The following is a 13,000-nucleotide window of genomic DNA, read 5'->3' as shown; positions in this document are numbered from 1 at the left end:
TCTGTTGAGAAGTCATGTGACAGAGAGTGCTTGCATACTTGGATTTATACTCCTATTGTCATCCAGTACTAACAATATTTGTTAAAATGTGTAAGTTCTAGGTATGATAACAATGTACTGTTGAAATAACTATTTGTTTTTCAGTGTTGTCAGGGTTATGTGGCCATAGAAACCATGGAGTAGAGAGGAGGGAGGGACAGGGGAGGTGCAGGAGACAACCGAGCTCCCTATTTTTCCACGAGGCATCCAAATGAATGCTGCACTCAAGCCGTCAGCCTTTTATGGCGTGTGTTGAGCAATGCATATGTCTGCACGACCAGAGTAAGACACCATATGTGTATGACAATGTATACTTGGTGGGAGGTGCGGAGCAATGGCAGTTTTTGGCCCGGTGTGTAGAGATGATGGAGTTGGGGAAGGGAGGATGGTTGTTTGGGTGGAAACCACATGTACAAATTACAACCATCATAATAACATTTTATTTGTAATTTGATTCAGCTGTGAGCATTGCTAATATTCCAGCAGGACTCTAATGGAGCAAACAATGATGCCTGTTGGAGCCCCCCAAAAATTCTCATCTTTCATAATATGTTTCAACAAGATGGAAAACCATGGAAGAGTGAGATAACAGATGGAAAAAAGGCACCATACTGATAACGGGGCCACAGTTAGCCAAAACAAGGAAAGAGAGAGAGAGAGAAAGAGAGAGAGAAAGAGAGAGAGAGAAAGAGAGAGAGAAAGAGAGAGACAGAAACAGAGACAGAGACAGAGACAGAGACAGAGACAGAGAGAGAGAGAGAGAGAGAGAGAGACAGACAGACAGTAATCTTCAAGTAAGAGTGTTGGTTTGGGTTAGGTCTGGCTAATGGGAGTACAAAGGATGCATTTAGGGATGACATGAAATGACGGTGCACTACCTGCTTGAAGCCCTGGAAGAAGAGTGGGATTAAACAACCACAAGAAGGCGGTTCCACAAATGGGAGAAAAGAAGAACAAAAGAGTTGAGATGTGTAACAAGCCTGGATTTTGGGAGTTTAACCAGAAAGGGGTTACTGGAAGAACACGGACATCTTTGAGGAGTTATATAGGGTCAGAGGGCTGATAGAGACAGAGCTTGGCCGGATGAGAAGCGGTTAAAACAGAGTCCATCGACCGGTCTGCGATGCGAGAACAACAAACCTTGTACTTCAACCTCATTGTGGGAGATTCCAATAATGTTAAGAGCTTCAGATTCCACGAAATCCCGAAGAGACACAGACATGATGCTGGAGTACCAGCCCATAGGGGAGAGAAGTACTCCAATGAGCTCTGGACAGAGGCCTTGAAGGCTGCAACTAAAACTCAGGACAAAGGCCTTGTATTGTTATTTGTTTGGTATTTTTACCTTGTCCCACATACTAGTAAATATCATTACATTTCGTCAATATTCATAATTCTGTCCAAAATAAAATGCAAAAGAGGTTCAAACTCCCCTCTTTCTCCCTCGCCCTCCTATATTTGATTACCTTTAATTCCCCCGCAAGAAAACATCTTCCTATGTCCCTTGGGTTAGGAGAATGAAAGACTACATTATTTAGGTAATTAAATTGTTCTGATGAGAAATAAAATGGGAGAAGCAGCAAATATAATTCTGAAGTCAGAGGTGAAATGATAAGGGTCCACTAATAACCAAAATGAAGATGATGAGGCATGAAAAAGTATGGCTGTGTGATGGGGCTGGGGTGGGAAGAAACATCTCAGGAAAGGTATTCATGGGAACTACAGTCTCAAATGTATCATCAACACAGAGTCAGACTGAAGGAGTGGTACCCTATGGTGCGAGTTGTGGTGGAGCCAACTCTTCACTGCGGTTCACAACACAAATTACTAGTTATTGGTGAATGAGCAATGTGGTGCAATTTTGATAAAACCTGGATTATAACTTAATGACAAACAGTATAACATGTACTCGACCAGATTATCATGACTGTTTGAGAAGTAAGGGTCACTGAAAATCCCCTGACAATGGCTTTGTGCAGTAGTAGAGGTGACACGCGTGTTGGGTTTAACTTATCCGATTTGTTTTTATCAAACTCATTTAATCTTCCTTCAATTCCCCAGTCATGTTCCTTGGATAAACTAAACTGTCTGACCAACTCACTTTGTTCACCGGTGAGATGTTCAGCGAACATCACATCTGCCACTGTTCACCTGCGCGTACAGGTGCCAAACTCCAACAGGTTTTCATCGTTGGCCAAATCCTCGATGGTCGAGATGCTCACCCCCACATTTCATCTTGCTATTCGCTCTGTCAAAGTCGGTAGTCTGGGCAAGTGGGGATACATCACATCTGCCACATCAAGATGTTTCTGCTGCAACCTAACTGGTCGCTATTGTTCATGGGCTCGGATCTGTCAATTTTTGTGCTTGGACTTTCTCAAAAACGGTGACACGGATAAACTTGAAACTTCGGGAACTGTTAGAACCTTACGTGTTTAAATGTATATCATTTTTCTGACATCATTGGTCACGTGGTTTGGCTGGCATCTTTGATTTAACGAAAAACTTTAAAATCTTCTTCTCCAATAGCGCTGAGCAGACCGATGCGAAATTTTAAACATATGTTCGACTACCAATGGGGATAGAAATTTGCAAAAAACAATGTCGTCGTTCACGTGCTTTGGTGACTCGAATGGATTAAAAGAAAAACTTTCAGGCAGAGGTTTTGGGAAAGGGAAAGGTACAGATTTCCCACACTGCCGCTGGGTTCAGACACTTTGAGATCTGGTACTTGGCTTCAACTGGAAGATACCGAAAGCTCGATTTCAAAAGGCGCAACATGGTTTGGAGAACATGGTTCACACTTCACAGTTTATTGGTATGTACCAGAAATATTGATCTGTTCATCTGTGTGAGAGAGAGACATGTTCTGTGTCTTACCCAGGTGAAATAACACAACTTCTAAGGTTTGACTGGCATATTTATTCCCTGATAGTGTCACAATGTGCACACTGAATGACCATGGCAACGAAAGCGACAACCACACTCCGAGTCACAGAATCAGTTGCAGCTCTGATTCTGAGTGGTTGGAGTAAACACACCATTCAATCAGATACAGATGGAACAGGAATCTTGCAACAGTGATGGAAGATAATTAACCCTTTATTGACAAAAAACGTTAAACCTCTCCTTACCTAAGCAGGTACATAAACTCGAGAGTTCACAAAATGTATTGGTTCACGAACCGCCTTCCCTTCCCCACTCCTATCCCTGAGCATCACACAATGTGACTCCAGCAAAGCAATTTCACCAGCGTTTCCTCTTCTTAATTTCTATCTGTCATTGTCAGCTGTCTCTCAATCATCGTGTCGTTGTTTGGCATTGCAGACACACCCCCTGCCTCTCAAAAGTCCAATCACACAACTGCCCACATCCTCCAAGGCACTGATCTGTCCAGGCTGATCTTCTACTTGTCCAGGCAAATCTACGCTCAATGATTACTGCTATTGACCTTCATGGTGAGTTGTATTACATGCTGGCTATATGTTATATTTGGTTTTAATATGATTATTATCAACCTAGTTCATATTTCATACTCTTTACTTAATGAGAATTACAAATACTAAACTAAACGATTCTATAACGAAACTAGAAGGGCACTCAGTAAAGCGCATACCTCCGCCATATAATGCTTGATCCACGAGAACATATCTGGCCCAATACATTTTTGAAATATGCTATATATCGTTTTTGAGCCCGAGCTCTCAATGGTGAAGAATCACTTTAAAAATTCTAGTAGTCGGATCCAGATTCGGATCTTCACCAATATCGAATCAATTTGTCGTGGTCACACACCCAACCTATCCACCAAGTTTCATCCGATATCTGTCCACAATTTTTTGAGATATCCTGTGCACAAACAGATAAGCAAACAAACAAGAAGACGACGTCGTGCAGAGCAAGATACTTGCAAAATCCAAAAAACAAATTTGACCTCAACACTAATTGGTGGTTGAATTCAATGACCAAATATGCAACTCATCTTCAAATTTCAAGTCAATCAGATGAAAATTGACAATTTTAAAAATGTGTCCTATTTTGACCTTTTGGCCAAAGTTGACCAATAATAATTGGTGGTTGAATTCAGTGACCTGATATGAAAATCCTCTTCAAATTTCAAGTCTATGGGATTAAAATTGAGGATTTTAGAAATTTGTCCTATTTTGAACTTTTGGCCGAAGTTGACCTCAATAATAATTGGTGGTTGAATTCAGTGACCTGATATGAAAATCCTCTTCAAATTTCAAGTCTATGGGATTAAAATTGAGGATTTTAGAAAAACCACCTTCATTGTTGACTTTGGATCTATGTTGACCTCAAAAATAATTGGCTGGTTGAATGCAGTGACCTGAAATATAAATCCTCTTCAAATTTCAAGTCAAATTTCAACCAGCCAGTTCACCCCCATCTCTTATCTTCCCCCATCCAAAACCTCAATCTTTTCTTCCCCCGTTAATCCAACCAAAACCCACCTCCTTCAAATTCCCTGCTTTCCTTCCTGAAAGTCCCTGTAATGTCCATCATATATACCCCCTGTTCCCTTTCCCATCCCTCTCCCTTCCATAGATCTCCTAATGCCTCTATTCCTCACTGTTTTGTTCTTCCCTCTCCTACCCCTCTTGTCTCATGCCCCACAATAATGATTTCCACCTCTCCCATGATCTTTGTCTCCACATGTCCAGAATGGGAATCTTGAGAAGTCCCGTTTACAGAGTTTGTCTGCTCATGACAATCAATTCTCCTTCACAAACTTTATTCTTCTTAAACAGCATCGTTAACCCACGTCAAGTGTGGTGACCAACACGGATCCTGCTCCACCACTTGAGTCAGTCGTATACCCATTCTTTATCCACACCTTTGCTCAACATGACAGCTTCCACACAATCACTCCATCTCCTCTTCGGTCTGCGCCACCATCTCTTTCCATAGGGTATCATTCTCATCATCTTCTGCCCACATACTCTTCATCCCTTCTCATCACATGCCCAGACTATCTCAATCTACTTCCCTGTACCTTCGTAGATGCTTCAACCACCTTCACAGTTCCTCTGATGTGTTCGTTCCTCACATATAGTGTTCTTGCATTATACCACACAACCATCTCAGCATCCTCAACTCAGTCACATCTAATCTTTGCTCCAACCTTCTTATCGGACGTCTCCACACTGTACAACAGCGCTGGCCTCACTTACGTTCTGTACACCTTTCTCTTGTCTCATCAGCATCTTCCATCACAAAGCACTCCCGAAACCTTAGTAGGGGAATTTTGTTGCTTGTGGGACTATCCCATTTTCCCCATCGACTTTAATGTTCACTCAAGGAAAAACTATTTGACCCTGTCAATAAAAAGGAGTAAATTTTTTCTAACAAACAGATCTCCTCTGGCACCAACTTCTCCTTCTCCTCCCCACCTCCTCCACTCATCCTGCACCAGCTTCTCCACATTCAATTGTTTACTGGACCAAGCTCTTCCATGAGCCTCGATGATGCATCAAAAACTTACTCTTTTCTTTTACCCTTTTGTATTTTTGTATTTTTGTACCCTAACACAATTGTGTCTACTGGGCCGCGAATAATCCAAGAGTGACAGTTTAGGAGGTAAATTTACCTGGAGTGACAGTTTGGGCAGCCATATCTCCATTAGGGATAATTTGACCCTTTTTCTTTGAGGGATCTGTCATTGCAAAAATTTACCTGGATATGCTGCAAACCTTCTTTTGGCCCAGGGTACAAGATCAGGACTGTTATTTCCAGCATGATGGAGCTCCACCTCATAATGGACGTTATGTTCTTCAGTGGCTTGATGAAAACTTTCCCAGAAAGTGGATCGGCCGCCGCGGTCCGATCGAGTGGCCGGCACGCTCCCCAGACCTTTCACCTCCAGATTTATTTCTTTGGGGGTTCATGAAAGACCTTGTTTATCGTGAAAAGCCTCATACCATTCAGGAATTGAAGGCTCAAATCACTGCAAAGTTTGAGGAAATTGATATCGAACTCTGCAGATGTGTGTGCCGCTCTGCGCCTGCTCGGCTGCAATTGTACATCGAACACGAGGGAGGGCACTTTGAAAATTGCAAGTAAAACAGCTTGGCGCAGTTCCGTAATAATTTTTTCTTGAATAAATGGTTAGATAAACATGTCATTCATTTATTTCTACCTTCTTGTACACTGTAATACAAATAGCAAACAATCAACTGACAGAAATCGGGCGCTACTTCTGACTCACCCTGTATACAAATTTATATATATATATATACATATATACATATATATATATATACATATATATATATATATATATATATATACATATACATATATATATATATATATATATATACACTGAATACATAATTGAAATACGTATTTTAAAAATAATAAATAATTAAATTATGTTGGGTTCTGGTTGGGTTATGTACGGCCTGGGTTGGAGTTGGGTTAGCGTTGAGATTTTGAATGTGAGGGTGAGGGATGAGTTAGGGTTGGGATTTTGAATGTGAGGGTGAGGGTTTTGGATTTATCTTTGGGTTAAGGTTGATTATGCTCCCTGTTATATTATCACTCACTCACACACACACACACACACACCAACAAAAGTTTAGCCTTGACTGACTATTCAGTTGAGGATTCTGTGTTTGGGGTTCATAGATCTAAGAACATCCCCCATTATACATATACAGTGGGGAGAACAAGTATTTGATACACTGCCGATTTTGCAGGTTTTACCACTTACAAAGCACGTCGAGGTCTGTAATTTTTATCAAAGGTACACTTCAACTGTGAAAGATGGAATCTAAAACAAAAATCCTGAAAATCACATTGTATGATTTTTAAGTAATTAATTTGCATTGTATTGCATGAAATAAGTATTTGATCACTTTCCAACCAGTAAGAATTCCGGCTCTCACAGACCTGTTAGTTTTGTCTTTAAGAAGCCCTCCCATTCTCCACTCATTACCTGTATTAACTGCACCTGTTTGAACTCGTTATCTGCATAAAAGACACCTGTCCACACTCAATCAATCAGACTCCAACCTCTCCACAATGGGCAAGACCAGAGAGCTGTCTAAGGACATCAGGGACAAAATTGTAGACTTGCACAAGGCTGGGATGGGCTACAGGACAATAGGCAAGCAGCTTGGTGAGAAGGCAACAACTGTTGGCGCAATTATTAGAAAATGGAAGAAGTTTAAGATAACAGTCAATCTCCCTCGGTCTGGGGCTCCATGCAAGATCTCACCTCGTGGAGCCTCAATGATCATGAGAAAGGTGAGAGATCAGCCCAGAACGACACGGCAGGACCTGGTCAATGACCTGAAGAGAGCTGGGACCACAGTATCAAAGAAAACCATAAGTAACACACTACGCCGTCATGGATTAAAATCCTGCAGCACACGCAAGGTCCCTCTGCTCAAGCCAGCGCATGTCCAGGCCCGTCTGAAGTTTGCCAATGACCATCTGGATGATCCAGAGGAGGAATGGGAGAAGGTCATGTGGTCTGATGAGACCAAAATAGAGCTTTTTGGTTTCAACTCCACTCGCCGTGTTTGGAGGAAGAAGAAGGATGAGTACAACCCCAGGAACACCATCCCAACCATGAAGCATGGAGGTGGAAACATCATTCTTTGGGGATGCTTTTCTGCAAAGGGGACAGGACGACTGCACCGCATTGAGTGGAGGTTGGATGGGGCCATGTATCGCGAGATCTTGGCCAACAACGTCCTTCCCTCAACAAGAGCATTGAAGATGGGGCGTGGCTGGGTCTTCCAGCATGACAACGACCCGAAACACACAGACAGGGCAACTAAGGAGTGGCTCCGTAAGAAGCATCTCAAGGTCCTGGAGTGGCCTAGCCAGTCTCCAGACCTGAATCCAATAGAAAATCTTTGGAGGGAGCTGAAAGTCTGTGTTGCCCAGCGACAGCCCCGAAACCTGAAGGATCTGGAGAAGATCTGTATGGAGGAGTGGGCCAAAATCCCTGCTGCAGTCTGTGCAAACCTGTTTAAGAACTATAGGAAACGTCTGATCTTTGTAATTGCAAACAAAGGTTTCTGTACCAAATATTAAGTTCTGTTTTTCTGATGTATCAAATACTTATTTCATGCAATAAAATGCAAATTAATTATTTAAAAATCATACAATGTGATTTTCAGGATTCTTGTTTTAGATTCCGTCTTTCACAGTTGAAGTGTACCTATGATAAAAATTACAGACCTCTACGTGCTTTGTAAGTGGGAAAACCTGCAAAAATCAGCAGTGTATCAAATACTTGTTCTTCCCACTGTATATATTGTTGCAAATTCACGCCCGCCGGCGTGCAAACGGCCACGTAACTCGAATCGCGGCACGTCGCCCACCAGACGGACAATTCAGTCGTGACCCTCTCGGAACAACGCCGGGAGCTAGTCACGGCTGGGGGTTTAACCTCACCATGATCGTGCCAATTGCCCACCCGCGCAGGATAGGGTTGCTCGCCAAATTCGATCTACCTAAGTACCTGCGCGAATGGTCGACCGGCGATCGTACCACGCCACAGGCCGACTCCGGACACGAACTGCTTAAGCGGTCCGTTCCGTCCTACAGTGATAACCGAGCGGTGTTATCATGGGCCTTGACGGTTCCGATTAATTACCGGGATGTTGAACCCACTACGAACCCCTTACGTGATGCAAGATGGAGATTCAAATGGAGAAAAGACGAAGCGAAACGGGCACAGTTCAACAAGCAAGCATTTTATTACGCGACACGGAAAGCACGTATATACAGCCATACAGAATACACAAAAAGCAAAGGCAAGAAGAAAACAGTTGACACCGACCTAACGCGTACACACGGCAACACTTACACAGTTTTACTTCACAGACGGCGCCAACACACATTTACACAAAAGCAAACGAAGGAAGCTACCCTCACAGACAAGGAGGCAGACAGGCCTGTAGGCCAAATGTGCGTGGGACCTAGAGGAGCGGCCAGGTCCGCGAGACCGGGGAGGTCTTACCCACGTCCTCGTGACGCGTTGGTGGGCAAGCCGCAAAATGTCCGCGCCGCTGTGCCCCGACTCCGTGCCCCTGGCGTGCTCGTTGGCATCACGTTTGGGGTGGGGGAGGAACGGGGCCCCCTTTGCACTATCTCAGCGCGGGGGAAGGGGAAATTGATGATGCCCTGGGGGAGGGGAGTGGCTGGCTGGCTTGGGTCCCGCGACGAGACGAGCGATCCCCCACACCGCAACCTCGTCGCCGACCTCCTTGCCTCGGACCCAAGCTTCCTTGCCCCCACCCGCTCAGTGAATGTAAAGCTCCACCGCGCGCACTCCCCTTCTTCCAGCTCAACTCTCAACTCCGCTCCCCAACGCTCAACGCTTCTCTCACCACGCTTACGCTTAGCTCCACCAGTTCCACATTCTTCTTGCGAGTCGCCTTCCGCTCGCACCTTTATAGCTCTCAGGAGGCGCCGATATGCAAATCCCGGATCAGAACGCGATTGGAGGCGGGGCCACACCGCCCCCCCAGTCAGCCATTGGTCGGGCAAAAATGGGCGTGAACCTCCCTGATCCTAAAATTTGCATAGTCGGACATGGACGGAATTCACCTGCACGCGCCTGGAGGCGGGGCCAAGCCGCCTCGTGCTTGCCCATTGGACGGAGGAGAAGTGGGCGTGAAGCATTCCTGATCCGCGGATCGACCTCCATGGCCGAACGGCTCCGGGAACACGACGTTTGGTGTTTGGGAATGGCCGTAGAAGCGATGATGGGGGATGAAGTTGTGAAGGTAAAGGCGAAGGTGGTGGTGTTTGCGAATGGTTGTAGAAGCGATGATGTGGTAGTGGAAGTGGCGTCGTTGTAGTGTGCTTGGCGCTGTGGTGGGGATGGCGTGGTTGTTGAGATGCTGTTTGTTTGGAATAAAAGATAGAGAAAGAAAAACGACGCACTCAAAGCGTCGCAGCCCGGATGGTTTACATAAATTCCCTCTATACAACGGTTTTGGGCTAACTACACATGTACCTATGGAGATATCTCACCTGAGGGCCCTTTATGATGTAATGCAAATTTCCACAGCTGTAACAATATATATATATATATATATATATAATTTTTTATTTTATTTAACACCTCAGCAATGCCTCCTGCTATACTCCACAGAGGTGAATAAGTTGAGGATTGTGAAGTGTTAACCTATTGCTTTCAAGGGAAATATTTGCTTAGTTTTGTCTTTTGTAATTCCTGTGAGTAAAATTATCCCAAGATTTCCTCTCCCTGCAAGTCAAACAATTTATTTGTCCAAGGAACTGTGTCTAAGACATCAATTATTTTAAAAAAGTTCAATAGTCCACCGCTTTATATAGCCCTTCTCAAAATGACTTTTCCACAAATATATTCTTCCAACATCACCAACCTTAAACTTTGGTTTTCTCAGATTAATCTCCTTTTCATGTGTTAATTTTGTAAATATTTCTGATTTTGTTGAGGAATGAACTGTGCTGTAATTATCTCGAATGTCCTGAATTAAAGATGCCCATTGTTGAGAACCAAGTTCAGTAAATTTTTTTAATATAATCTCTCTTTCAAAGTGCAATTAAGGTGCTCGATGACGATGGCTTTTCCTTCATTAAAGGTGCTATACAATGCGGTCATTATCTTTCAGGAAATTCTTAAATGTTCTGTTATAGAATTCTGTTCCCTCATCAGTCCATAATTTTTTGGCTTTCATTTGCTTTTATTAAATATCTGTTGGAATGCTATCACAAGAGTGGTGCCTCTTATTTTTCAAAGGAACTACCCATGCATATCTTGACCTTAAATCAATAATGGTTAATGCATACCTGTATCCCCTGTTGTTTTCCAGTTCAATTAAATCAGCAGACCATATGTAATCAACTGCTTTAGAATGGACCTTTCACCTTTTTAAACTTTGTGATTATCGGTTTATGCAATTCATAAGCTAAAAGCTACTCATCTGAAGGTATGTAAACTTGCTCCTCAGTCATGATGACATCATCAGAGCTTAATAGATTTTTGCATTACCAAGCCCCATTTTTAATTTATCACCTATCATCTGCCTCACTATAAACCGAGCCATTTTTTCTCTTAATGTTGGATTTCGTATCAAAGACAAATTATTCAACATTTTTCGATCAGCTTTGTGTTTTTCTTCCAATGTCGTGCTATTTCCACAATTAATATTGTGTTTCATACCACCTTAACTGTTTTTAGGTTTGCTCCATGGCTTGGGATTCTCAGCTTCATGTTATCTCTTATCCAAGTTTGCTCCTGGACCACTGAAAGAATATCCTGGTAGATGCAATTCCCCTGGTATCCGAGTTGTAAATTTACTCCCTGATAAAAGCTTTTGTATATCTCCCCCAGTTTTATGGTTATCATGTTGAGATTTACTCTTTTTGACAAATTCACACTTATTGCTTCCACACACTGAGCATATCCCCCTTCGTGTAAATATATTGCTTTACTTTTAATGTACGAGATATTTTTAAGTTTGTTTTATTTTTACATTTAAGACAATAAACCATTGTATTTATTGATTTATTAGAAAGATTAAACTTTATTCATTTACTTTCCTGCAGAGCAAGACAGCCTTTTTGATTTTCACCAGAAATATTTGAATCTTAGTTTGTAAAAGATAAAGCATCCTTAAAAAAAAACACCTAAATCTATCATCCATTGATTAGGCAGAAAATGTTTCATCAAATTATTTTCCTTTCTGTGTAGCAAAAACCTTTTCAAAATATTTATTGAACTTTTCTAATTGTAAGGTTTTTTATTTCATGTCAAAATCACTCATTTTAATAATCATATCTTTCTTTACAAACTCATCTATTTTCTCAAACTTCTCTTTCATTTCTTCTTCATTCAATACTTTATTCACTTATAACGTAAAAAAATGCATCACACTTATTCCTACCAAATTACCAGTCGCCACATATGTAACCTCTTTTGTATCCTTTTTCATATCCGTGTCGGTATCCATCTCAATAATATTCATCTGCAATTCTACTTCGACGAGTTTGGAAGAATAATTATATATGATTTGTGACATTTACCAGAGCACTCTGATTTTTAAGATTAAGCATCTCAATTTGTTGGATAGAATCATTTATGAGGCATAAAACCTTTCATCACCAATCTCATTGAACTCTTGAAGACCATTTTTTCCTTCCTCTCCACAAAATAGTCGTGGCCAAAAATATTGGCACCCTTGCACTTTTTTTCAAATAACTCACAATTTTCTCTAAAAAATAAGTTGAAATTGACAAAAGTATTTGGTCTCCACGATTCTTTATTTCACTGTTAATATTACAGAACCTTTGTTTTTGATTCAGAACTTAATATTATCCTTTTTAATCAGAAAATAAAAAGAAATGGTATTGACAAAATTATTGACACCCTCGACTTAATATTTGGTAGCACAGCCTTTCAACAAAATAACTGCAGTCAAGCACTTCCTTTAGCCATGAATGAGCTTCCTACACCTCTCCACTGGCCGTTTGGCCCACTCTTCTTGTGCAAATGGTTCCAGTTCTCCCACATTTGAAGGGTGCCTTCTCATAACTGCTGTTTTCAGATCTCCCCACAGATGATCAATGGGATTTAGATCTGGACTCATTTGCTGGCCACTTCAGAACGGTCCAGCATTTTGGCTTGAACCATTCCTGGGTGCTTTTTGAAGTGTTTCGACGTGTGTTGTCCTGCTGCAAGACCCATAACCTTCGAGGGTGACCCAGCTTTCTGACACCGAGTTGAACATTGCGCTCCAAAATGTCTTGGTAATCTCCTGATTTCATGATGCCATGCACACATTCAAGGCACTCAGTACCAGAGGCAGTACAGTAACCCCAAAACATCACTGAACCTCCTCCATGTTTGACTGTAGGGAAGGTGTTCTCTTCTTTGAAGGCTTCATTTTATTTTCTGTAAATATAGAGATGTACTTTACCAAAAAGCTCTAAT

This window comes from Eptatretus burgeri, chromosome 18 (assembly GCF_056783735.1).
Source record: "Eptatretus burgeri isolate ZD-2024b chromosome 18, Ebu_testis_v1, whole genome shotgun sequence".
Taxonomy (NCBI): domain Eukaryota; kingdom Metazoa; phylum Chordata; class Myxini; order Myxiniformes; family Myxinidae; genus Eptatretus; species Eptatretus burgeri.
This window is presented reverse-complemented; position numbering follows the sequence as displayed.